This window comes from Somniosus microcephalus, chromosome 1 (genome assembly GCF_052327205.1).
Source record: "Somniosus microcephalus isolate GS21.2 chromosome 1, FLI_Smic_1.0, whole genome shotgun sequence".
Classification (NCBI taxonomy): Eukaryota; Metazoa; Chordata; class Chondrichthyes; order Squaliformes; family Somniosidae; genus Somniosus; species Somniosus microcephalus.
The window spans coordinates 460,131,322-460,154,004 of record NC_140987.1 but is presented as its reverse complement, the minus strand read 5'-3'; the positions used below and the strand labels follow the sequence as shown (position 1 = coordinate 460,154,004).

General features: G+C 64.1%; 1 pseudogene; it reads left to right on the top strand.

Moving 5' to 3' along the window:
- Positions 1-22,683, top strand: part of LOC147125375 (uncharacterized) — a 126,411-nt pseudogene that overhangs the window by 17,169 nt on the left and 86,559 nt on the right.

Sequence of the window (22,683 nt, the reverse complement as noted above, 5' to 3'; positions counted from 1 at the left end):
CTCCCTCAGTACTGCCCCTCTGAAAGTTCGCTGCTCCCTCAGTACTGCCCCTCTGACAGTGCAGCGCTCCCTCAGTACTGCTCTTCCGACAGTGCAGCGCTCCTGAAGTACTGCCCCTCAGATAGTGCAGCACTCCCTCAATGCTGCCCATCCGACAATGCGACACACCCTCAGTACTGCCGCTCCAACAGTGCTGCGCTCCCTCAGTACTGACTCTCCGACAGTGCTGCGCTCCCTCAGTACTGCCCCTCCGACAGTGCGGCGCACCCTCATACTTCCACTCCGACAGTGCGGCGCTCACTCGGTACTGCTCCTCCTACAGTGCGGCACTCCCTCAGTACTGCACCTCCCACAGTGCAGCTCTCCCTCAGTACTGCCCCTCTGACAATGCGGCGCTCCCTCAGTACTGCCCCTCTGACAATGCGGCGCTCCCGCAGTACTGCCCCTCTGACAGTGCGGCGAGCCCTCAGTACTGGCCCTCTGACACTGCAGCGCTCCCTCAGTACTGACCCTCTGACGGTGCAGCGCTCCCTCAGTACTGCCCCTCCGACAATGCAGCGCTCCCTCAGTACTGCCCATCTGACAGTGCAGCGATCCCTCAGTACTGGCCCTCCGACAGTGCAGGGCTCCCTCAGTACTGGCCCTCTGACAGTACGGCGCTCCCTCAGTACTGCCCCTCCCACAGTGCGGCGCTCCCTCAGTACTGCCCCTCTGACAGTGCAGCGCTCCCTCAGTACTTCCTCTCCCACAGTGCGGCGCTCCCTCAGTACTGCCCCTCTGACAGTGCGGCGCTCCCTCAGTACTGCCCCTCCGTCAGTGCAGCACTCTCTCAGTACTAACCTTCCGACAGTGCGGCGCTCCCTCAGTACTGACTCTCCGAATGTGCGGCCTTCCCTCAGTGGTGCTCCTCTGACAGTGCGGCGCTCCCTCAGTACTGCCCCTCTGACAGTGCAGCGCTCCCTCAGTACTGCTCTTCCGACAGTGCAGCGCTCCCTCAGTACTGCCCCTCAGACAGTTCGGCACTCCCTCACTACTGCCCCTCCGACAGTGCGGCATTCCCTCAGTACTGCCCCTCCGACAGTGCAGCGCTCCCTCAGTACTGCCCTTCCGACAGTGCAGCGCTCCCTCAGTACTGCCCCTCCGACAGTGCGGCGCTCCCTCAGTTCTGACCCTTCAACAGTGCGGCGCTCCCTCAGTACCGCACCTCCGATGGTGCGGCGCTCCCTCAGTACCGCCCCTTCGACAGTGCGGCGCTCTCTCAGTACTGCCCCTCCGACAATGCGGCGCTCCCTCAGTACTGCCCCTCCGACAGTGCGGCGCTCCCTCAGTACTGCACCTGTGACAGTGCGGCGCTCCCTCAGTACTGCCCGTCCAACAATGCGGCTCTCCCTCAGTACTGCCTCTCCGACAGTGCGGTGCTCCCACAGTACTCCCACTCCGACACTGTAGCGCTCCCTCAGCACTGGCCCTCCGACAGTACGGCGCTCCCTCATTACTGGCCCTCCGACAGTGCGGCTCTCCCTCAGCACTGTCCCCTCCAACAGTGTGGCGCTCCCTCAGTACTCCCCCTCCGAAAGTGCAGCATTCTCTCAGTTCTGACCTTCCGACAGTGTGGCGCTCCCTCAGTACTGCCCTTCCGACACTGCAGCGCTCCCTCAGTACTGCCCCTTAGACAGTGCGGCGCTCCATCAGTACTGCCCCTCCGACAGTGCGGCACTCCCTCAGTACTGCCTCTGAGACAGTGCAGTGCTCCCGCAGTACTGCCCCTCCGACGCCCCTCTGACAGGGCGGCACGCCCTTAGGACTGCCCCTCTGAGAGTGCAGCTCTCCCTCAGTACTGCCCCTCCAACAGTGCTGCGCTCCCTCAGTACTGACTCTCCGACAGTGCTGCACTCCCTCAGTACTGCCCCAACGACAGTGCGGCGCTCCCTCAGTACTGCCCCTCCGACAATGGGGCACGTCCTCAGTACTGCCCCTCCGAAAGTGCGTCGCTCCCTCAGTACTGCACCTCCGACTGTGCAGCACTCCCTCAGTACTGCCCCTACGACAGTGCAGCGCTCCCTCAGTACTGCCTCTCCGACAGTGCGGCGCTCCCTCAGTACTGCCCCTCCGACAGTGCGGCGTTCCCTCAGTACTGCCCCTCCGACAGTGCAGCGCTCCCTCAGTACTGCCCTTCCGACATTGCAGCGCTCCCTCAGTACTTCCCCTCCGACAGTGCGGCGCTGCCTCAGTTCTGACCCTCCAACAGTGCGGCGCTCCCTCAGTACCGCACCTCCGACGGTGCGGCGCTCCCTCAGTACTGCACCTCCGAGGTGCGGCCCTCCCTCAGTACCGCCCCTCAGACGATGCGGCGCTCCCTCAGTACTGCCCCTTCGACAGTGCGGCGCTCCCTCAGTACTGCACCTGCGACAGTGCGGCGCTCCATCAGTACTGACCCTCCGACATTGCGGTGCTCCCTCAGTACTCCCCCTCCGACACTGCAGCGCTCCCTCAGCACTGCCCCTCCGAAAGTGCGGCGACCCCTCAGCACTGGCCCTCCGACACTGCGGCGGTCCCTCAGGACTGCCCCAATGAGAGATCGGTGCTCCCTCAGTACTGCCCCTCCGACAATGCGGCGCTCCCTCAGTACTGACCCTCCAACAGTGCAGCGCTCCCTCAGTACTGCCCCTCCCACATTGCGGCGCTCCCTCAGTACTGCCCCTCCGATAGTGCAGCGCTCCCTCAGTACTGCCCCTCCGACAGTGCAGCACTCCCTCAGTACTGCCCCTCCAACAGTGCTGCGCTCCGTCAGTACTGACTCTCCGACAGTGCTGCACTCCCTCAGTACTGCCCCAATGACAGTGCGGCGCTCCCTCAGTACTGACCCTCCGACACTGCGGCACGTCCTCAGTACTGCCCCTCCGACAGTGCGGCGCTCCCTCAGTACTGCCCCTCCGACAGTGCAGCGCTCCCTCAGTACTGCCCCTCCGACAGTGCAGCACTCCCTCAGTACTGCCCCTCCGACAGTGCAGCGCACCCTCAGTACTGCCCCTCCGACAGTGCAGCGCTCCCTCAGTACTGCCTCTCCGACAGTGCGACGCTCCCTCAGTACTGACCCTCCGACAGTGCGGCGTTCCCTCAGTACTGCCCCTCCGACAGTGCAGTGCTCCCTCAGTACTGCATTTCCGACATTGCAGCGCTCCCTCAGTACTTCCCCTCCGACAGTGCGGCGCTCCCTCAGTTCTGACCCTCCATCAGTGCGGCGCTCCCTCAGTACTGCACCTCCGAGGTGCGGCGCTCCCTCAGTACCGCCCCTCAGACAATGCGGCGCTCCCTCAGTACTGACCCTCCGACTTTGCGGTGCTCCCACAGTACTCCCACTCTGACACTGTAGCGCTCCCTCAGCACTGGCCCTCCGACAGTACGGCGCTCCCTCATTACTGGCCCTCTGACAGTGCGGCTCTCCCTCAGCACTGTCCCCTCCAACAGTGTGGCGCTCCCTCAGTACTCAACCTCCGAAAGTGCAGCACTCTCTCAGTTCTGACCTTCCGACAGTGTGGCGCTCCCTCAGTACTGCCCCTCCGACACTGCAGAGGTCCCTCAGTACTGCCCCTCCGACACTGCAGCACTCCCTCAGTACTGCCCCTTAGACAGTGCGGCGCACCAGCAGTACTGCCCCTCCGACAGTGCGGCACTCCCTCAGTACTGCCTCTGAGACAGTGCAGCGCTCCCTCAGTACTGCCCCTCCGACGCCCCTCCGAAAGTGCGGCGCTCCCTCAGGACTGCCCCTCTGACAGTGCAGCTCTCCCTCAGTACTGCCCCTCCGACAGTGCTGAGCTCCATCAGTACTAACCCTCCGACATTGCGGTGCTCCCACAGTACTCCCCCTCCAAAACTGTAGCACTCCCACAGCACTGGCCCTGCGACAGTACAGCGCTCACTCATTACTGGCCCTCCGACAGTGCGCCTCTCCCTCAGCACTGTCCCCTCCAACAATGTGGCGCTCCCTCAGTACTCCCCCTCCGGCAGTGCAGCACTCCCTCAGTACTGCCCCTAAGACACTGCGGCGCACCTTCAGTACTGCCTCTCCGAGAGTGCAGCACTCTCTCAATACTGACCATCCGACAATGCGGCGCTGCCCCAGTACTGACTCTCCAAATGTGCGGCCTTCCCTCAGTAGTGCTCCTCTGACAGTGCATCGCTCCCACAGTATTGCCTCTGTGACAGTGCAGCTCTCGCTCAGTACTGCCCCTTATACAGTGCAGCGCTCCCACAGTACTGCCCCTCCGACAGTGTGGCGCTCCCTCAGTACTGCTCCTCCGACTGTGCGGCCCTCTCTCAGTACTGCCCCTCTGACAGTGCGGCGCTCCCTCAGTACTGCCCCTCTGAAAGTTCGCTGCTCCCTCAGTACTGCCCCTCTGACAGTGCAGCGCTCCCTCAGTACTGCTCTTCCGACAGTGCAGCGCTCCTGAAGTACTGCCCCTCAGATAGTGCAGCGCTCCCTCAGTACTTCCTCTCCCACAGTGCGGCGCTCCCTCAGTACTGCCCCTCTGACAGTGCGGCGCTCCCTCAGTACTGCCCCTCCGTCAGTGCAGCACTCTCTCAGTACTAACCTTCCGACAGTGCGGCGCTCCCTCAGTACTGACTCTCCGAATGTGCGGCCTTCCCTCAGTGGTGCTCCTCTGACAGTGCGGCGCTCCCTCAGTACTGCCCCTCTGACAGTGCAGCGCTCCCTCAGTACTGCTCTTCCGACAGTGCAGCGCTCCCTCAGTACTGCCCCTCAGACAGTTCGGCACTCCCTCACTACTGCCCCTCCGACAGTGCGGCATTCCCTCAGTACTGCCCCTCCGACAGTGCAGCGCTCCCTCAGTACTGCCCTTCCGACAGTGCAGCGCTCCCTCAGTACTGCCCCTCCGACAGTGCGGCGCTCCCTCAGTTCTGACCCTTCAACAGTGCGGCGCTCCCTCAGTACCGCACCTCCGATGGTGCGGCGCTCCCTCAGTACCGCCCCTTCGACAGTGCGGCGCTCTCTCAGTACTGCCCCTCCGACAATGCGGCGCTCCCTCAGTACTGCCCCTCCGACAGTGCGGCGCTCCCTCAGTACTGCACCTGTGACAGTGCGGCGCTCCCTCAGTACTGCCCGTCCAACAATGCGGCTCTCCCTCAGTACTGCCTCTCCGACAGTGCGGTGCTCCCACAGTACTCCCACTCCGACACTGTAGCGCTCCCTCAGCACTGGCCCTCCGACAGTACGGCGCTCCCTCATTACTGGCCCTCCGACAGTGCGGCTCTCCCTCAGCACTGTCCCCTCCAACAGTGTGGCGCTCCCTCAGTACTCCCCCTCCGAAAGTGCAGCATTCTCTCAGTTCTGACCTTCCGACAGTGTGGCGCTCCCTCAGTACTGCCCTTCCGACACTGCAGCGCTCCCTCAGTACTGCCCCTTAGACAGTGCGGCGCTCCATCAGTACTGCCCCTCCGACAGTGCGGCACTCCCTCAGTACTGCCTCTGAGACAGTGCAGTGCTCCCGCAGTACTGCCCCTCCGACGCCCCTCTGACAGGGCGGCACGCCCTTAGGACTGCCCCTCTGAGAGTGCAGCTCTCCCTCAGTACTGCCCCTCCAACAGTGCTGCGCTCCCTCAGTACTGACTCTCCGACAGTGCTGCACTCCCTCAGTACTGCCCCAACGACAGTGCGGCGCTCCCTCAGTACTGCCCCTCCGACAATGGGGCACGTCCTCAGTACTGCCCCTCCGAAAGTGCGTCGCTCCCTCAGTACTGCACCTCCGACTGTGCAGCACTCCCTCAGTACTGCCCCTACGACAGTGCAGCGCTCCCTCAGTACTGCCTCTCCGACAGTGCGGCGCTCCCTCAGTACTGCCCCTCCGACAGTGCGGCGTTCCCTCAGTACTGCCCCTCCGACAGTGCAGCGCTCCCTCAGTACTGCCCTTCCGACATTGCAGCGCTCCCTCAGTACTTCCCCTCCGACAGTGCGGCGCTGCCTCAGTTCTGACCCTCCAACAGTGCGGCGCTCCCTCAGTACCGCACCTCCGACGGTGCGGCGCTCCCTCAGTACTGCACCTCCGAGGTGCGGCCCTCCCTCAGTACCGCCCCTCAGACGATGCGGCGCTCCCTCAGTACTGCCCCTTCGACAGTGCGGCGCTCCCTCAGTACTGCACCTGCGACAGTGCGGCGCTCCATCAGTACTGACCCTCCGACATTGCGGTGCTCCCTCAGTACTCCCCCTCCGACACTGCAGCGCTCCCTCAGCACTGCCCCTCCGAAAGTGCGGCGACCCCTCAGCACTGGCCCTCCGACACTGCGGCGGTCCCTCAGGACTGCCCCAATGAGAGATCGGTGCTCCCTCAGTACTGCCCCTCCGACAATGCGGCGCTCCCTCAGTACTGACCCTCCAACAGTGCAGCGCTCCCTCAGTACTGCCCCTCCCACATTGCGGCGCTCCCTCAGTACTGCCCCTCCGATAGTGCAGCGCTCCCTCAGTACTGCCCCTCCGACAGTGCAGCACTCCCTCAGTACTGCCCCTCCAACAGTGCTGCGCTCCGTCAGTACTGACTCTCCGACAGTGCTGCACTCCCTCAGTACTGCCCCAATGACAGTGCGGCGCTCCCTCAGTACTGCCCCTCCGACACTGCGGCACGTCCTCAGTACTGCCCCTCCGACAGTGCGGCGCTCCCTCAGTACTGCCCCTCCGACAGTGCAGCGCTCCCTCAGTACTGCCCCTCCGACAGTGCAGCACTCCCTCAGTACTGCCCCTCCGACAGTGCAGCGCACCCTCAGTACTGCCCCTCCGACAGTGCAGCGCTCCCTCAGTACTGCCTCTCCGACAGTGCGACGCTCCCTCAGTACTGACCCTCCGACAGTGCGGCGTTCCCTCAGTACTGCCCCTCCGACAGTGCAGTGCTCCCTCAGTACTGCATTTCCGACATTGCAGCGCTCCCTCAGTACTTCCCCTCCGACAGTGCGGCGCTCCCTCAGTTCTGACCCTCCATCAGTGCGGCGCTCCCTCAGTACTGCACCTCCGAGGTGCGGCGCTCCCTCAGTACCGCCCCTCAGACAATGCGGCGCTCCCTCAGTACCGCGCCTTCGACAGTGCAGCGCTCCCTCAGTACCGCCCCTCCGATAATGCGGCGCTCCCTCAGTACTGCCCCTCCGACAGTGCGGCGCTCCCTCAGTAATGCACCTGCGACAGTGCGGCGCTCCCTCAATACTGCCCCTCCGACAGTGCGGATCTCCCTCAGTGCTACCCATCCGACAGTGCGGCGCTCCATCAGTACTCCCCCCCCGACACTGCAGCGCTCCTTCAGCACTGCCCCTCTGAAAGTGCGGCGATCCCTCAGCACTGGCCCTCCGACACTGCGGCGGTCGCTCAGTACTGCCCCAATGACAGATCGGCGCTCCCTGTAGTGTCCCTCTGACAATGCGGCGCTCCCTCAGTACTGCCCCTCCAACAGTGCAGCGCTCCCTCAGTACTGCCCCTACGACAGTGCAGCGCTCCCTCAGTACTGCCCCTCCGACAGTGCGGCGCTCCCTCAGTACTGCCCCTCCGACAGTGCGGCGTTCCCTCAGTACTGCCACTCCGACAGTGCAGCGCTCCCTCAGTACTGCCCTTCCGACAGTGCAGCGCTCCCTCAGTTCTGACCCTCCAACAGTGCGGCGCTCCCTCAGTACCGCACCTCCGATGGTGCGGCGCTCCCTCAGTACTGCACCTCCGACAGTGCGGCGCTCCCTCAGTACCGCCCCTCCGACGATGCGGCGCTCCCTCAGTACCGCCCCTTCGACAGTTCGGCGCTCTCTCAGTACTGCCCCTCTGACAATGCGGCGCTCCCTCAGTACTGCCCCTCCGACAGTGCGGCGCTCCCTGAGTACTGCACCTGCGACAGTGCGGCGCTCCCTCTGTACTGCCCCTCCGACATTGCGGCGCTTCCCTCATTACTGGCCCTCTGACAGTGCGGCTCTCCCTCAGCACTGTCCCCTCCAACAGTGTGGCGCTCCCTCAGTACTCCCCCTCCAACACTGTAGAGCTCCCTCAGCACTGGCCCTCCGACAGTACGGCGCTCCCTCATTACTGGCCCTCTGACAGTGCGGCTCTCCCTCAGCACTGTCCCCTCCAACAGTGTGGTGCTCCCTCAGTACTGCCCCTTAGAGAGTGCGGCGCTCCATCAGTACTTTCCCTCCGACAGTGCGGCGCTCCCTCAGTACCGCCCCTTCGACAGTGCGGCGCTCCCTCAGTACTGCCCCTCCGACAGTGCGGCATTCCCTCAGTACTGCCCCTCCGACAGTGCAGCGCTCCCTCAGTACTGCCCCTCCGACAGTGCGGCGCTCCCTCAGTACTGCCCCTCCGACAGTGCGGCATTCCCTCAGTACTGCCCCTCCGACAGTGCAGCGCTCCCTCAGTACTGCCCTTCCGACAGTGCAGCGCTCCCTCAGTACTGCCCCTCCGACAGTGCGGTGCTCCCTCAGTTCTGACCCTTCAACAGTGCGGCGCTCCCTCAGTACCGCACCTCCGATGGTGCGGCGCTCCCTCAGTACCGCCCCTTCGACAGTGCGGCGCACTCTCAGTACTGCCCCGCCGACAATGCGGCGCTCCCTCAGTACTGCCCCTCCGACAGTGCGGCGCTCCCTCAGTACTGCACCTGTGACAGTGCGGCGCTCCCTCAATACTGCCCCTCCGACAGTGCGGTGCTCCCACAGTACTCCCCCTCCGACACCGTAGCGCTCCCTCAGCACTGCCCTCCGACAGTACGGCGCTCACTCATTACTGGCCCTCCGACAGTGCGGCTCTCCCTCAGCACTGTCCCCTCCAACAGTGTGGCGCTCCCTCAGTACTCCCCCTCCGAAAGTGCAGCACTCTCTCAGTTCTGACCTTCCGACAGTGTGGCGCTCCCTCAGTACTGCCCCTCCGACACTGCAGCGCTCCCTCAGTACTGCCCCTTAGACAGTGCGGCGCTCCATCAGTACAGCCCCTCCGACAGTGCGGCACTCTATCAGTACTGCCTCTGAGACAGTGCAGTGCTCCCACAGTACTGCCCCTCCGACGCCCCTCCGTCAGGGCGGCGCTCCCTCAGAACTGCCCCTCTGACAGTGCAGCTCTCCCTCAGCACTGCCCCTCCAACAGTGCTGTGCTCCCTCAGCACTGACTCTCCGACAGTGCTGCACTCCCTCAGTACTGCCCCAACGACAATGCGGCGCTCCCTCAGTACTGCCCCTCCGACAATGCGGCACGTCATCAGTACTGCACCTCTGAAAGTGCGGCGCTCCCTCAGTACTGCACCTCCGACTGTGCAGCGCACCCTCAGTACTGCCCCTATGACAGTGCGGCGTTCCCTCAGTACTGCCCCTCCGACATTGCAGCGCTCCCTCAGTACTTCCCCTCCGACAGTGCGGCGCTCCCTCAGTTCTGACCCTCCAACAGTGCGGCGCTCCCTCAGTACCGCACCTCCGACGGTGCGGCGCTCCCTCAGTACTGCAGCTCCGAGGTACGGCCCTCCCTCAGTACCGCCCCTCAGACGATGCGGCGCTCCCTCAGTACCGCGCCTTCGACAGTGCAGCGCTCCCTCAGTACCGCCCCTCCGACAATGCAGCGCTCCCTCAGTACTGCCCCTTCGACAGTGCGGCGCTCCCTCAGTACTGCACCTGCGACAGTGCGGCGCTCCATCAGTACTGACCCTCCGACATTGCGGTGCTCCCTCAGTACTCCCCCTCCGACACTGCAGCGCTCCCTCAGCACTGCCCCTCCGAAAGTGTGGCGATCCCTCAGCACTGGCCCTCCGACACTGCGGCGGTCCCTCAGTACTGCCCCAATGAGAGATCGGCGCTCCCTCAGTACTGCCCCTCCGACAATGCGGCACTCCCTCAGTACTGCCCCTCCAACAGTGCAGCGCTCCCTCAGTACTGCCCCTCCCACATTGCGGCGCTCCCTCAGTACTGCCCCTCCGATAGTGCAGCGCTCCCTCAGTACTGCCCCTCCGACAGTGCAGCACTCCCTCAGTACTGCCCCTCCAACAGTGCTGCGCTCCCTCAGTACTGACTCTCCGACAGTGCTGCACTCCCTCAGTACTGCCCCAACGACAGTGCGGCGCTACCTCAGTACTGCCCCTCCGACACTGCGGCACGTCCTCAGTACTGCCCCTCCGACAGTGCGGCGCTCCCTCAGTACTGCCCCTCCGGCAGTGAAGCGCTCCCTCAGTACTGCCCCTCCGACAGTGCAGCACTCCCTCAGTACTGCCCATCCGACAGTGCAGCGCACCCTCAGTACTGCCCCTACGACAGTGCAGCGCTCCCTCAGTACTGCCTCTCCGACAGTGCGGCGCTCCCTCAGTACCGCCCCTCCGACGATGCGGCGCTCCCTCAGTACTGCACCTCCGAGGTGCGGCGCTCCCTCAGTACCGCCCCTCAGACGATGCGGCGCTCCCTCAGTACCGCGCCTTCGACAGTGCAGCGCTCCCTCAGTACCGCCCCTCCGACAATGCGCCGCTCCCTCAGTACCGCCCCTCCGACAGTGCGGCGCTCCCTCAGTAATGCACCTGCGACAGTGTGGCGCTCCCTCTATACTGCCCCTCCGACAGTGCGGATCTCCCTCAGTACTGCCCCTCCGACAGTGCGGCGCTCCATCAGTACTGGCCCTCCGACATTGCGGTGCTACCTCAGTACTCCCCCCCTGACACTGCAGCGCTCCCTCAGCACTGCCCCTCTGAAAGTGCGGCGATCCCTCAGCACTGGCCTGCCGACACTGCGGCGGTCCCTCAGTACTGCGCCAATGACAGATCGGCGCTCTCTCAGTAGTGCCCCTCCGACAATGCGGCGCTCCCTCAGTACTGCCCCTCCAACAGTGCAGCGCTCCCTCAGTACTGCCCCTACGACAGTGCAGCGCTGCCTCAGTACTGCCCCTCCGACAGTGCGGCGCTCCCTCAGTACTGCCCCTCCGACAGTGCGGCGTTCCCTCAGAACTGCCCCTCCGACAGTGCAGCGCTCCCTCAGTACTGCCCTTCCGACAGAGCATCGCTCCCTCAGCACTGCCCCTCCGACAGTGCAGCGCTCCCTCAGTCTTGACCCTCCAACAGTGCGGTGCTCCCTCAGTACCGCACCTCCGATGGTGCGGCGCTCCCTCAGTACTGCCCCTCCGACATTGCGGCGCTCCCTCAGTACCGCCCCTCCGATGATGCGGCGCTCCCTCAGTACCGCCCCTTCGACAGTGCGGCGCTCTCTCAGTACTGCCCCTCTGACAATGCGGCGCTCCCTCGGTACTGCCCCTCCGACAGTGCGGCGCTCCCTGAGTACTGCACCTGCGACAGTGTGGCGCTCCGTCAATACTGCCCGTCCGACAGTGCGGCTCTCCCTCAGCACTGTCCCCTCCAAATGTGTGGTGCTCCCTCAGCACTGGCCCTCTGACAGTACGGCGCTCCCTCATTACTGGCCCTCTGACAGTGCGGCTCTCCCTCAGCACTGTCCCCTCCAACAGTGTGGTGCTCCCTCAGTACTGCCCCTTAGACAGTGCGGCGCTCCCTCAGTACTGCCCCTCCAAAAGTGTGGTGCTCCCTCAGCACTGGCCCTCTGACAGTACGGCGCTCCCTCATTACTGGCCCTCTGACAGTGCGGCTCTCCCTCAGCACTGTCCCCTCCAACAGTGTGGTGCTCCCTCAGTACTGCCCCTTAGACAGTGCGGCGCTCCCTCAGTACTGCCCCTCCGACAGTGCGGCGCTCCCTCAGTACTGCACCTGCGACAGTGCGGCTCTCCCTCAGTACTGCCCCTCCGACAGTGCGGCGCTCCATCAGTACTGACCCTCCGACATTACGGTGCTCCCACAGCGCTCCCTCAGCACTGTCCCCTCCAACAGTGTGGCGCTCCCTCAGTACTCCCCCTCCGAAAGTGCAGCACTCTCTCAGTTCTGACCTTCTGACAGTGTGGCGCTCCCTCAGTACTGCCCCTCCGACACTGCAGAGGTCCCTCAGTACTGCCCCTCCGACACTGCAGCGCTCCCTCAGTACTGCCCCTCCGACAGTGTGGCGCTCCATCAGGACTGCCCCTCTGACAGTGCAGCTCTCCCTCAGTACTGCCCCTCCGACAGTGCTGCGCTCCATCAGTACTGCCCGTCCGACAGTGCGGCGTTCCCTCAGTACTGCCCCTCCGACAGTGCAGCGCTCCCTCGTTACTGCCCTTACTACAGTGCAGCGCTCCCTCAGTACTGCCCCTCCGACAATGCGGCGCTCCCTCAGTACTGCCCCTCCAACAGCGCAGCGCTCCCTCAGTACTACCCCTACGACAGTGCAGCGCTCCCTCAGTACTGCCCCTCCGACAGTGCGGCGCTCCCTCAGTACTGCCCCTCCGACAGTGCAGCGTTCCCTCAGTACTGCCCCTCCGACAGTGCAGCGCTCCCTCAGTACTGCCCTTCCGACAGTGCAGCGTTCCCTCAGTACTGCCCCTCCGACAATGCGGCGCTCCCTCAGTTCTGACCCTCCAACGGTGCGGCGCTCCCTCAGTACCGCACCTCCGATGGTGCGGCGCTCCCTCAGTACCGCCCCTTCGATAGTGCGGCGCTCTCTCAGTACTGCCCCTCCGACAATGCGGTGCTCCCTCAGTACTGCCCCTCCGACAGTGCGGCGCTCCCTCAGTACTGCCTCTGTGACAGTGCAGCGCTCCCTCAGTACTGCCCCTCCGACAGTGCGTTGCTCACTCAGTACTGCCCCTCCGACAGTGCGGCACTCCCTCAGTACTGACCCTCCGACAGTGCAGCTCTCCCTCAGTACTGCCCCTCCGACAGTGCGGCGTTCACTCAGTACCGCCCCTCCGACAGTGCAGCGCTCCCTCATGACTGCCCCTCTGACAGTGCAGCGCTCCCTCAGTACTGCTATTCCGACAGTGCGGCGCTCCTGAAGTACTGCCCCTCAGATAGTGCGGCGCTCCCTCAACACTGCCACTCCGACAGACCGGCTCTCCCTCAGTACTGCACCTCCGACAGTGCGGCACTCCCTCAGTACTGCCCATCTGACAGTGCGGCGCTCCTTCAGTGCTGCCCCTCCGACAGTGCGGCTCTCCCTCAGTACTGCCCCTCCGACAGTGCGGCGCTCCCTCAGTACTGGCCCTCCGACTGTACGGCGCTCCCTCATTACTGGCCCTCCGACAGTCCGGCTCTCCCTCAGCACTGTCCCCTACAATATTGTGGCGCTCCCTCAGTACTGCCCCTCCGACAGTGCAGCACTCTCTCAGAACTGCCATTCCGACATTGTGTCGCCCCCTCAGTACTGACCCTCCAACAGTGCGGCATACCCTCAGTACTGCCCCTCCGACAGTGCAGCACTCAGTCAGTACTACTACTCCGGCAGTGCGGCGCTCCCTCACAACCGCCCCTCCGACGGTGCGCTGCTCCCTCAGCACTGCCCGTCCGACAGTGCAGCTCTCCGTCTGTACTGCCCTTCCAACAGTGCAGGGTTCCCTCATTAATGCCCCTCTGACAGTGAGGCGCACCCTCAATCCTGCCCCTCCGACAGTGCAGAGCTCCCTCAGTACTGCCCCTCTGACAGTGCGGCGCTCCCTCAGTACTGCCCCTCCGACAGTGCAGCACGCCCTCGGTACTGCACCTCCGACACTGCAGCGCTCCCTCAGTACTGCCCTCCGACAGTGCAGCACACCCTCATTACTACCCCTCCGACAGTGCAGCTCTCACTCAGTACTGCCCGTCCGACAGTGCGGTGCTCCCTCAGTACTGCCCCTCTGATAGTGCAGCATGCCATCAGTACTGCCCCTCCGACAGTGCAGTGCTCCCTCAGTACTGCACCTCCGACACTGCAGCGCTCCCTCAGTACTGCACTCCGACAGTGCGGCGCTCCCTCAGTACTGCCCCTACGACAGTGCAGCGCTCCCTCAGTACTGCCCCTCCGACAATGCGGCGCTCCCTCAGTACTGCCCCTCCAACAGGGGAGCGCTCCCTCAGTACTGCCCCTACGACAGTGCAGCGCTCCCTCAGTACTGCCCCTCCGACAGTGCGGCGCTCCCTCAGTACTGCCCCTCCGACAGTGCGGCATTCCCTCAGTACTGCCCCTCCGACAGTGCAGCGCTCCCTCAGTACTGCCCTTCCGACAGTGCAGCGCTCCCTCAGTACTGACCCTCCGACAGTGCGGCGCTCCCTCAGTACTGCCACTCCGACAGTGCGGCATTCCCTCAGTACTGCCCCTCCACCAGTGAGGCATTCCCTCAGTACTGCCCCTCCGACAGTGCAGCGCTCCCTCAGTACTGCCCTTCCGACAGTGCGGCGCTCCCTCAATACTGCCCGTCCGACAGTGCGGCTCTCCCTCAGTACTGCCCCTCCGACAGTGCTGTGCTCCCACAGTACTCCTCCTCCGACACTGTAGCGCTCCCTCAGCACTGGCCCTCCGACAGTACGGCGCTCCCTCATTACTGGCCCTCCGACAGTGCGGCTCTCCCTCAGCACTGTCCCCTCCAACAGTTTGGCGCTCCCTCAGTACTCCCCCTCCGAAAGTGCAGCACTCTCTCAGTTCTGACCGTCCGACAGTGTGGCGCTCCCTCAGTACTGCTCCTCCGACACTGCAGCGCTCCCTCAGTACGGCCCCTTAGACAGTGCGGCGCTCCATCAGTACTGCCCCTCCGACAGTGCGGCACTCCCTCAGTACTGCCTCTGAGACAGTGCAGTGCTCCCACAGTACTGCCCCTCCGATGCCCCTCCGACCGTGCGGCGCTCCCTCAGGACTGCCCCGCTGACAGTGCAGCTCTCCCTCAGTACTGCCCCTCCAACAGTGCTGCGCTCCCTCAGTACTGACTCTCCGACAGTGCTGCACTCCCTCAGTACTGCCCCAACGACAGTGCGGCGCTCCCTCAGTACTGCCCCTCCGACAATGCGGCACGTCCTCAGTACTGCCCCTACGAAAGTGCGGCGTTCCCTCAGTACTGCACCTCCGACAGTGCAGCGCTCCCTCAGTACTGCCCCTCCGACAGTGCAGCACTCCCTCAGTACTGCCCTTCCGACAGTGCAGCGCACCCTCAGTACTGCCGCAGCGACAGTGCAGCGCTCTCTCAGTACTGCCTCTCCGACAGTGCGGCGCTCCCTCAGTACTGCCCCTCCGACAGTGCGGCGTTCCCTCAGTACTGCCCCTCCGACAGTGCAGCGCTCCCTCAGTACTGCCCTTCCGACATTGCAGCGCTCCCTCAGTACTTCCCCTCCGACAATGCGGCGCTCCCTCAGTTCTGACCCTCCAACAGTGCGGCGCTCCCTCAGTACCGCACCTCCGACGGTGCGGCGCTCCCTCAGTACTGCACCTCCGAGGTGCGGCCCTCCCTCAGTACCGCCCCTCAGATGATGCGGCGCTCCCTCAGTACCGCGCCTTCGACAGTGCAGCGCTCCCTCAGTACCGCCCCTCCGACAATGCGGCGCTCCCTCAGTACTGCCCCTTCGACAGTGCGGCGCTCCCTCAGTAATGCACCTGCGACAGTGCGGCGCTCCCTCAATACTGCCCTGCCGACAGTGCGGATCTCCCTCAGTACTGCCCCTCCGACAGTGCGGCGCTCCATCAGTACTGACCCTTCGACATTGCGGTGCTCCCTCAGTACTCCCCCTCCGACACTGCAGCGCTCCCTCAGCACTGCCCCTCTGAAAGTGCGGCGATCCCTCAGCACTGGCCCTCCGACACTGCGGTGGTCCCTCAGTACTGCCCCAATGACGGATCGGCACTCCCTCAGTAGTGCCCCTCCGACAATGCGGCGCTCCCTCAGTACAGCCCCTCCAACAGTGCAGCTCTCCCTCAGTACTGCCCCTACGACAGTGCAGCGCTCCCTCAGTACTGCCCCTCCGACAGTGCGGCGCTCCCTCAGTACTGCCCCTCCGACAGTGCGGCGTTCCCTCAGTACTGCCCCTCCGACAGTGCAGCGCTCCCTCAGTACTGCCCTTCCGACAGTGCAGCACTCCCTCAGTACTGCCCCTCCGACAGTGCGGCGCTCCCTCAGTACCGCCCCTTCGACAGTGCGGCGCTCTCGCAGTACTGCCCCTCCGACAATGCGGCGCTCCCTCAGTACTGCCCCTCCGCCAGTGCGGCGCTCCCTGAGTACTGCACCTGCGACAGTGCGGCGCTCCGTCAATACTGCCCGTCCGACAGTGCGGCTCTCCCTCAGTACTGCCCCTCCGACAGTGCGGCGCTCCCTCAGTACTGCCCCTTCGACAGTGCGGCGCTCCCTCAGTAATGCACCTGCGACAGTGCGGCGCTCCCTCAATACTGCCCTGCCGACAGTGCGGATCTCCCTCAGTACTGCCCCTCCGACAGTGCGGCGCTCCATCAGTACTGACCCTCCGACATTGCGGTGCTCCCTCAGTACTCCCCCTCCGACACTGCAGCGCTCCCTCAGCACTGCCCCTCTGAAAGTGCGGCGATCCCTCAGCACTGGCCCTCCGACACTGCGGTGGTCCCTCAGTACTGCCCCAATGACAGATCGGCGCTCCCTCAGTAGTGCCCCTCCGACAATGCGGCGCTCCCTCAGTACAGCCCCTCCAACAGTGCAGCGCTCCCTCAGTACTGCCCCTACGACAGTGCAGCGCTCCCTCAGTACTGCCCCTCCGACAGTGCAGCGCTCCCTCAGTACTGCCCTTCCGACAGTGCAGCGCTCCCTCAGTACTGCCCCTCCGACAGTGTGGCGCTCCCTCAGTACCACCCCTCCGACGATGCGGCGCTCCCTCAGTACCACCCCTTCGACAGTGCGGCGCTCTCGCAGTACTGCCCCTCCGACAATGCGGCGCTCCCTCAGTACTGCCCCTCCGCCAGTGCGGCGCTCCCTGAGTACTGCACCTGCGACAGTGCGGCGCTCCGTCAATACTGCCCGTCCGACAGTGCGGCTCTCCCTCAGTACTGCCCCTCCGACAGTGCGGCGCTCCCTCATTACTGGCCCTCTGACAGTGCGGCTCTCCCTCAGCACTGTCCCCTCCAACAGTGTGGCGCTCCCTCAGTACTCCCACTCCGACACTGTAGCGCTCCCTCAGCACTGGCCCTCCGACAGTACGGCGCTCCCTCATTACTGGCCCTATGACAGTGCGGCTCTCCCTCAGCACTGTCCCCTCCAACAGTGTGGCGCTCCCTCAGTACTGCCCCTTAGACAGTGCGGTGCTCCATCAGTACTGCCCCTCCGACAGTGCGGCACTCCCTCAGTACTGCCTCTGAGACAGTGCAGCGCTCCTTCAGTACTGCCCCTCCGACGCCCCTCCGAAAGTACGGCGCTCCCTCAGGACTGCCCCTCTGACAGTGCAGCTCTCCCTCAGTACTGCCCCTCCGACAGTGCTGCGCTCCAGCAGTACTGACCCTCCGACATTGCGGTGCTCCCACAGTACTCCCCCTCCAAAACTGTAGCGCTCCCTCAGCACTGGCCCTCCGACAGTGCGGCTCTCCCTCAGCACTGTCCCCTCCAACAATGTGGCGCTCCCTCAGTACTCCCCCTCCGAAAGTGCAGCACTCCCTCTGTACTGCCCCTCCGACACTGCAGCGCTCCCGCAGTACTGCCCCTCCGACACTGCAGCGCTCCCTCAGTACTGACTCTCCGACAGTGCTGCACTCCCTCAGTACTGCCCCTCCGACAGTGTGGCGCTCACTCGGTACTGCCCCTCCAACAGTGCGGCACTCCCTCAGTAATGCCCCTATGACAGTGCAGCGCTCCCTCAGTACTGCCCCTCCGACAGTGCGGCGCTCCCTCAGTACTGCCCCTCCGACAGTGTGGCGTTCCCTCAGTACTGCCCCTCCGACAGTGCAGCGCTCCCTCAGTACTGCCCTTCCGACAGTGCAGTGCTCCCTCAGTACTGGCCCTCCGACAATGCGGCGCTCCCTCAGTACTGCCCCTCCAACAGTGCAGCGCTCCCTCAGTACTGCCCCTATGACAGTGCAGCGCTCCCTCAGTACTGTCCCTCCGACAGTGCGGCATTCCCTCAGTACTGCCCCTCCGACAGTGCAGCGCTCCCTCAGTACTGCCCTTCCGACAGTGCAGCGCTCCCTCAGTACTGCCCCTCCGACAGTGCGGTGGTCCCTCAGTACTGCCCCAATGACAGATCGGCGCTCCCTCAGTAGTGCCCCTCCGACAATGCGGCGCTCCCTCAGTACAGCCCCTCCAACAGTGCAGCGCTCCCTCAGTACTGCCCCTACGACAGTGCAGCGCTCCCTCAGTACTGCCCCTCCGACAGTGCGGTGCTCCCTCAGTACTGCCCCTCCGACAGTGCGGCGTTCCCTCAGTACTGCCCCTCCGACAGTGCAGCGCTCCCTCAGTACTGCCCTTCCGACAGTGCAGCGCTCCCTCAGTACTGCCCCTCCGACAGTGCGGCGCTCCCTCAGTACCGCCCCTCCGACGATGCAGCGCTCCCTCAGTACCGCCCCTTCGACAGTGCGGCGCTCTCGCAGTACTGCCCCTCCGACAATGCGGCGCTTCCTCAGTACTGCCCCTCCGCCAGTGCGGCGCTCTCTGAGTACTGCACCTGCGACAGTGCGGCGCTCCGTCAATACTGCCCGTCCGACAGTGCGGCTCTCCCTCAGTAATGCCCCTCTGACAGTGCGGCGCTCCCTCATTACTGGCCCTCTGACAGTGCGGCTCTCCCTCAGCACTGTCCCCTCCAACAGTGTGGCGCTCCCTCAGTACTCCCACTCCGACACTGTAGCTCTCCCTCAGCACTGGCCCTCCGACAGTACGGCGCTCCCTCATTACTGGCCCTCTGACAGTGCGGCTCTCCCTCAGCACTGTCCCCTCCAACAGTGTGGCGCTCCCTCAGTACTGCCCCTTAGACAGTGCGGCGCTCCATCAGTACTTTCCCTCCGACAGTGCGGCACTCCCTCAGTACTGCCTCTGAGAAAGTGCAGCGCTCCCTCAGTACTGCCCCTCCGACGCCCCTCCGAAAGTACGGCGCTCCCTCAGGACTGCCCCTCTGACAGTGCAGCTCTCCCTCAGTACTGCCCCTCCGACAGTGCTGCGCTCCAGCAATACTGACCCTCCGACATTGCGGTGCTCCCACAGTACTCCCCCTCCAAAACAGTAGCGCTCCCTCAGCACTGGCCCTCCGACAGTGCGGCTCTCCCTCAGCACTGTCCCCTCCAACAATGTGGCGCTCCCTCAGTACTCCCCCTCCGAAAGTGCAGCACTCCCTCTGTACTGCCCCTCCGACACTGCAGCGCTCCCGCAGTACTGCCCCTCCGACACTGCAGCGCTCCCTCAGTACTGACTCTCCGACAGTGCTGCACTCCCTCAGTACTGCCCCTCCGACAGTGTGGCGCTCACTCGGTACTGCCCCTCCAACAGTGCGGCACTCCCTCAGTACTGCCCCTATGACAGTGCAGCGCTCCCTCAGTACTGCCCCTCCGACAGTGCGGCGCTCCCTCAGTACTGCCCCTCCGACAGTGCGGCGTTCCCTCAGTACTGCCCCTCCGACAGTGCAGCGCTCCCTCAGTACTGCCCTTCCGACAGTGCAGTGCTCCCTCAGTACTGGCCCTCCGACAATGCGGCGCTCCCTCAGTACTGCCCCTCCAACAGTGCAGCGCTCCCTCAGTACTGCCCCTACGACAGTGCAGCGCTCCCTCAGTACTGCCCCTCCGACAGTGCGGCGCTCCCTCAGTACTGCCCCTCCGACAGTGCGGCATTCCCTCAGTACTGCCCCTCCGACAGTGCAGCGCTCCCTCAGTACTGCCCTTCCGACAGTGCAGCGCTCCCTCAGTACTGCCCCTCCGACAGTGCGGCGCTCCCTCAGTTCTGACCCTCCAACAGAGCGGCGCTCCCTCAGTACTGCCTTTGTGACAGTGCAGCGCTCCCTCAGTACTGCCCCTCCGACAGTGCGGCGCTCACTCAGTACTGCCCCTCCGACAGTGCGGCACTCCCTCAGTACTGACCCTCCGACAGTGCAGCTCTCCCTCAGTACTGCCCCTCCAACAGTGCGGCGCTCCCTCTGTACTGCCGCTCTGACAGTGCTGCGCTCCCTCATGACTGCCCCTCTGACAGTGCAGCGCTCCCTCAGTACTGCTCTTCCGACAGTGCAGCGCTCCTGAAGTACTGCCCCTCAGGTAGTGCGGCGCTCCCTCAACACTGCCACTCCGACAATGCGGCTCTCCCTCAGTACTGCACCTCCGACAGTGCGGCACTCCCTCAGTACTGCCCCTCCGACAGTGCGGCTCTCACTCAGTACTGCCCCTCCGACAGTGCGGCGCTCCCTCAGTTCTGGCCCTCCGACTGTACGGCGCTCCCTCATTACTGGCCCTCCGACAGTGCGGCTCTCCCTCAGCACTGTCCCCTCCAATATTGTGGTGCTCCCTCAGTACTGCCCCTCCGAAAGTGCAGCACTCAGTCAGTACTACTACTCCGGCAGTGCGGCGCTCCCTCACAACCGCCCCTCCGACGGCGCGCTGCTCCCTCAGTACTGGCCGTCCGACAGTGCAGCTCTCCGTTTGTACTGCCCTTCCGACAGTGCAGGGTTCCCTCATTAATGCCCCTCTGACAGTGAGGCGCACCCTCAATCCTGCCCCTCCGACAGTGCAGAGCTCCCTCAGTACTGCCCTTCTGACAGTGCGGCGCTCCCTCAGTACTGCCCGTCCGACAGTGCAGCACGCCCTCAGTACTGCACCTCCGACACTGCAGCGCTCCCTCAGTACTGCCCTCCGACAGTGCAGCACACCCTCATTACTACCCCTCCGACAGTGCAGCTCTCACTCAGTACTGCCCCTCCGACAGTGCGGCGCTCCCTCAGTTCTGACCCTCCAACAGTGCGGCGCTCCCTCAGTACCACACCTCCGATGGTGCGGCGCTCCCTCAGTACCGCCCCTTCGACAGTGCGGTGCTCTCTCAGTACTGCCCCTCCGACAATGCGGCGCTCCCTCAGTACTGCCCCTCTGACAGTGCGGCGCTCCCTCAGTACTGCACCTGCGACAGTGCGGCGCTCTCTCAATACTGCCCATCCGACAGTGCGGCTCTCCCTCAGCACTGTCCCCTCCAACAGTGTGGCGCTCCCTCAGTACTCCCCCTCCGAAAGTGCAGCACTCTCTCAGTTCTGACCTTCCGACCATGTGGCGCTCCCTCAGTACTGCCCCTCCGACACTGCAGCGCTCCCTCAGTACTGCCCCTCTGACAGTGCGGCGATCTCTCAGTACTGGCCCTACGACAGTGCAGCACTCTCTCAGTACTAACCTTCCGAAATTGCGGTCTTCCCTCAGTGGTGCTCCTCTGACAGTGCAGCGCTCCCACAGTATTGCCTCTGTGGCAGTGCGGCTCTCGCTCAGTACTGCCCCTTATAGAGTGCAGCGCTCCCTCAGTACTGCTCCTCCGACTGTGCGGCGCTCACTCAGTACTGCCCCTCTGACAGTGCGGCACTCCCTCAGTACTGCCCCTCTGACAGTGTGGCGCTCCCTCAGTACTGCCCCTCAGATAGTGCGGCGCTCCCTCAATACTGCCCCTCCGACAGTGCGGCATTCCCTCATCACTGACCCTCCGGCAGTGCGACGCTCCCTCAGTACTGCCCCTCCGACAGTGCAGCGCTCCCTCAGTACTGCCCCTCCCACATTGCGGCGCTCCCTCAGTACTGCCCTCCGACAGTGCAGCACTCCCTCAGTACTGACTCTCCAACAGTGCTTCACTCCCTCAGTACTGCCACTCCGACAGTGCTGCGCTCCCTCAGTACTGCCCCTCCGACAATGCGGCACTCGCTCAGTACTGCCCCTCCGACAGTGCGGCGTTCCCTCAGTACTGCCCCTCCGACAGTGCAGCGCTCCCTCAGTGCTGCCCCTCCGACAGTGCAGCGCTCCCTCAGTACCGCCCCTTCGACAGTGCGGCGCTCACTCAGTACTGCCCCTCCGACAATGCGGCGCTCCCTCAGTACTGCCCATCCGACAGTGCGGCGCTCCCTCAGTACTGCCCATCCGACAGTGCGGCGCTCCCTCAGTACTGCACATGCGACAGTGCGGCGCTCCCTCAATACTGCCCCTCCGACTGTGCGGCGCTCCATCAGTAATGACCCTACGACTTTGCGGTGCTCCCACAGTACTTCCCTTAGACAGTGCGGCGCTCCATCAGTACTGCCCCTACGGCAGTGCGGCACTCCCTCAGTATGCCTCTGAGACAGTGCAGCGCTCCCTCAGTACTGCCCCTCCGACGCCCCTCCGACAGTGCGGCGCTCCCTCAGGACTGCCCCTCTGACAGTGCAGCTCTCCCTCAGTACTGCCCCTCCGACAGTGCGGCACTCCCTCATTACTGGCCCTCCGACAGTATGGCTCTCCCTCAGCACTGTCCCCTCCAACAGTGTGGCGCTCCCTCAGTACTCCCCCTCCGAATGTGCAGCTCTCCCTCAGTACTGACCTTCCGACAGTGCGGCGCTCCCTCAATACTGCCCCTCTGACACTGCAGTGCTCCCTCAGTACTGCCCCTTAGACAGTGCGGCGCTCCATCAGTACTGCCCCGCCGACAGTGCGGCGCTCGCTCAGTACTGGCCCTCCGACTGTACGGCGCTCCCTCATTACTGGCCCTCCGACAGTGCGGCTCTCCCTCAGCACTGTCCCCTCCAATATTGTGGCGCTCCCTCAGTACTGCCCTTCCGACAGTGCAGCACTCTCTCAGTACTGCCATTCCGACAGTGTGTCGCTCCCTCAGTACTGACCCTCCAACAGTGCGGCATTCCCTCAGTACTGCCCCTCCGACAGTGCAGCACTCAGTCAGTACTACTACTCCGGCAGTGCGGCGCTCCC